Raw genomic sequence first — 5,168 nt, forward strand, 5'->3', positions numbered from 1 at the left:
CTCGGCGAGTCAGTGGATGAACTCGGCGAGTCAGGCCGACTCGACGAGTCCAGTCCCTGACTCGGCGAGTCCATGGATCTGGCAGCGTTTTTTGGCGATTTTGTTGCTGTTTTGGCTTGGGATACTTACCATAAACGTTTTTAATTTATAAAATCCGATTTTTATTGATATTGGGTGATTATCCTTACCAAAATAGAAGATAATTGTCAAAATTTAGATAATCTTTTGTTTTATTAGATAAAGATTGATTATTTGTAATTTAGATTTGAATTATCTTGTGAAAAAGTTTCAATTTTCCCCTTTAGGTTTTATAGTTTAAATTTGAACTTAAAAGTTTTGTTTTTGAAATTTGAATAGTTAAACCCTAATGTTTTGAAAAGTTTCAAAACTTGCCCTCAAGTTTTGGAATTTAAATTTTTGATTAAAAGTTTAATTTTGAAATATTTAAATTCTAAACTCTAATGTTTTGAAATGTTTCAAAACTTGCCCTCAAGTTTTGGAATTTAAAAGTTAATTAAAAGTTTAATTTTGAAATGTTAAATTCTAAAACCCTCGTATTTTTGAAAAAGTTCAAATTACACCCTTATGGTTTTATTAATTAGTTAAAGTGTATAATTAAAAGAGATTTAATAATTCCATAAAGTTTTGGTTTACATTTGATTAAATTGAAAGTATAATTTATTAAATTGAACCACCTAGTATTTTAAAAGTGTAAAATACACCCTATACTATATATATATATATATATATATATATATATAGAATTAAAAGTCTAATATTATATATGTATGAGTAAAGAGTCAGTCTTACCGTTAGTAGGCCTCATTCACGAAGTTGGTCTATAACGGGTGTTTAAGGAAATTGCCTATAAAATGGCGATTGAATGGGTATCCACTCTTACCCACAGCACTCTTGACTAGTGGAGGGTCGTTAGCCGAACGGGTAGGATAGGACGAAACCTTCCATTAAAAGTATAATGAAGTACAAAGTAACTACATACAAATTCCCAAATTCTAGTTACTTTAGGCAAAATGTGAAATTGTATGCTAATCCATGGAATTACACTTTGTACCCTTGTCGAAACGTTAGTGGAGCGTGTGTGGTTAACCGGCACACTAATTTGGGATTGACATTGGTGGCGAAGGGTGGCTCGATGTTTATCATAGATCAATGAAGCGTGTGTGGTTAACTGACACATTGATTAGGTGATAGTATCATTGAGTGCATCATGTAGATTCGCATGGTTATTCACACCTTGTTTGTGATCCTCGGCATCCCAGTCGCAAAATTGAAGGGCATAATCGAGATTAAACATGCCATTGAAAAGTTCAATGAATCTCAAAAGACCTAGGAGTTTCAATTCATTTAAAACTTAAACTTCTTTTTCGTTTTTCATGGTGGAAATTGGTAAATCGTCATTTGCCTACCTTCAAATATTCTGCAACTAGATTACGGCATCCCTCTTCTAGGTTGTAGAGTATTGTGTTGGATCCTAGCCTTGATGTTTCATTTGGGTGTTACATCAAGGATTCTTGTCAACTAACTTGAATTTTCTCCCATTTTGTAGATGTCTAAATCTTACAATGGTCTTCCCAAGTCCCTTGGAACAAGCTTTCCAAATGAAGATGACGTTCCACGATACGATCAAGGAAATGAGAGTCATGCTTCACTTCCTCCACCTCCTCCAATTAATCTCCCTAACCCACAAGCTCAAAGGCTTGAAAAGTTCAAGCTCACTCAAGCCCTTTTGGCAAGTAAACACGAAAATGGAAAACCTGTGTGTGCACACATCTTAGAGATGAAGTCACACATTGATAGGTTAAGGATGAGTTCGTTAGAGAGTACTATATGATGGACCATGACGTGACTGGGTTCGTCAATCACTTCCTGAATCATATAGTGAGTTCGTTAGAGAGTACTATATGATGGACCATGACGCGACCCTCATTGATTTGACCTATTTGCTTATAGCTGCTGAATCAGAAATGATTTGGCGTGCTGATCGAGCAAATTTGTCTGGCAAATCAAACTCCCAAACTTCAATGGACATTGAAAAAGGTGACATTGGAAATCCAGAAAAGGTAAATTCTGAGATAGTTCCTTGTGCCATTCCAAAAGAGTCCATCTGCTTCTACTGCCAAGAGAAAGGGCATTGGAGACGAAGCTGCCCTATTTACCTGAGAGATCTAAGAGATGGGAGAGTCAAGACGTATGGCTCTACTTCATGTAAAATCCATTAACTAACTCTGTAAGTTCCTGTTTTTTGATTATTGGTACATGATGTGATAAGATTACATTTTGATGTTTTGCAGGATTGAAGAAAAGAGAGGAAGCTTAAGGAAGAAGCATGTTGAATCTGATCATGAAGAAATGGATTTCGATCGCATGGATTTGAAGATCAGATTTTTGAGCTGCTACTCTAGAGTTAGGGTAAAATGATAAGAAATATGAAATAACATAGTTTTCAGTTGAATTGCATTGTAAGGACAAATTTTTCCGCAATAAAATAAATTTTGATTTTGTCTTATTTATTTATCCTTTCAATGGTGTGTATGAGAAATTGATGTTTAATTGTTTCTATTATTAGCAATAATGGATTTGATTCTTAATTATGTTATTTGTGGAAATGTCGAGAATTTGCCAAATAAGGGAAGATTCTCATCGCCCAAGTTTCAATTGGACAGAAACTTGGAATCGCACAACGAGGTTGCGTGATGAATGAGAAAGTTCATATTTGGAAATTAGACTATTTTTGACAAAGTGTCAAGAGAAGGACTAGGAGATCAAGTACACTAGGTTGTGCGTTGATCAAGTCCACCACAAGAGTGATAAAGATATTCGTCATGATTTACTAAAGTTTAGTAAATATGGTTATACTTATAAGATTAAGTATAATTCTGAGTTGATTGAAAGAGTTTCAATCAATAGCAGAACGAACAAGAAGAATCAAGTAGGCAGAAAGATAAAAGTTTCTCTATTCTAAGAAGAAGGGAGAGTACCTTTTATTGTGTTTTATGATAGGTCTTAATGATTAAGAACCATATCTCAATTAGTCCTCTAAGTGAGTCTTAGTGCATTTGTATGTCTAAGAAGAGGAATCGAGAATGATGGAAATAGTTAAATCAATAAGTCAATCATACTTCGTTCCAATATCAAGTCTTAGAGTCAAGATTCTGACATGAATGACAAGTCTTAAGTAGGTTTATAACACTCGACAAATGTGGAATTTGGAAAAGTTTTCTTATTCTTGCACATTTGAAATTGGTAAGGTGTGATGTCTTGGATAAGACAAAGACCAACCAGGACCAATTGTGTGAAGTGTTAAACTTGACAAAAGGCTACACTAACTCTTGAATATTTGTTTGTCAAGAAATGTTTCTTGACAAGAGAACCATATATGTCAAGGAGTCAGTGGGAGTCTTAATGGTCTTGAAAAGTTTCAAGAACAAATCAAGAGTAAACCTAGTTAATCATCACTAGCGCACAACTTGAGGCTAATAACCTATCGTGTTGACATTATTTTGTTTCTGTGTCATTCCAATTAAGCTAAATATGTATGTGAGTTCTATGAGTTCTCATTTGAATGCATAAAGACAAAGCACCTTGATCAATGGAAAGTACATTGATATGTAAGGGTGAGTTGCTAAACCACTTGGAAGACATGGTGGGCACTCGTGTTACCATGAGGCAAAAAATCAAGATTGAACAAGTTCAGTCCATATGGTTTTGGATTTGTCGCAAACTTTCGTTTTTGACAAATTCACATGGATAGGAACACATACATCATAAAATCTAAGTGTCATAAGGTTTCCCTCCTTCATGAAAATGATTGTGAGGAAATGCTTTCACTAAGAGAGATTTTAAGAAGATAGCAATTGTGAAAATTGTATTCTCAAATTCGATTATGATTACGGCATCCCTTTTCATAGTTCGAATTGTGAGATTTGGCAATTGGTCTGAACATTTGGGACTTAGTTGTTGGGTTTTGAGCATTCTAACACTCCTAAGTGTACATGCAACCCTAAATACCTTGGATCTATGTTTTCTCTATTATACATGCAAATATGAATATTCCAAGGTATTACCCTATCTAGCATACAATCCTTGATACTTGGGTAATATAACAAGTTAGAATACATACCTTTTAATGAAGCTTGAAGTCTTGAACTTTAAGAGCTTAGCCCCAATAGTGTGGAAGCCTCAAGTGGAATCACAAATCACCAAAACACCTTGGAAGACTTTAGAGAATATGGATACTTGGCTCACACTTATGAAATTGGTTATTGCCCTCTTTAGTGTATCCACACTAGCCACTAGCCTAATTTCATGAACCATAAGACCCTTTATATAGTGTGGAGGATTAGGGTTAAACCCTAATACCCATGACCTTTCATTTCCTAGGATCCATGGGTTAAAGCTCCATGGACTATCCATGAAGACTTAGCCCAACCTAAATGAACTTGGCCCACTACACATATATATCTAAGAGTCCATATTTAATTAGTTCCTTTTGATCACTTAATTAATTATAAATTAATTCTTGATCAATACTAATTAAATAATATGATTATATATTAATATATTAGAACTTATAATATATTAATGTAAATCATAAATATACTATTCTCAAAAGACTATCCATATAAATTGTGCCGGTGAAGTGCAACCCAAATGGACCATGCCGGGTCGGGTCAAGTACATACCAAATATAGTTATGGACTTAGACATTACTCCAACAGTCTCCCACTTGGATAAGTCTAAAACTATTATTGAGTATGACTTCAAAAACCAACTGGCAATCGTAGCTCTTAAAGCCGCTGTCGAACTCTGATCTTGTCAACGAACTCTGACCTTTGTCAATGACTTGTCCATTAGATAAGGGATCATATATTCCTCCATTCTAGATATCATATGGACTGAGACATGGATTATAATCATTCTCTCTGTCCATTTGTTGTTTCCCGATTTCCGATTTATGATGACTGACTGATTGAACAAATCAAATCAGTCCTGGCTTGGCCAAGCACTCACATGTGTCATCATTAAATCATCGAGGGGCCCACATATATCGCTTTTATCCCGAAGGTAAAAGGAATGGATAAACTTCGACTCATATGGCTTGTTCTACTACTTTTTGAATCATACACAAATGCACGTTTTATAACATC

This window comes from Lactuca virosa, chromosome 1, assembly GCF_052849685.1.
Source record: "Lactuca virosa cultivar CGN04683 chromosome 1, Lactuca_virosa_CGN04683_v6, whole genome shotgun sequence".
NCBI classification, from domain to species: Eukaryota; Viridiplantae; Streptophyta; class Magnoliopsida; order Asterales; family Asteraceae; genus Lactuca; species Lactuca virosa.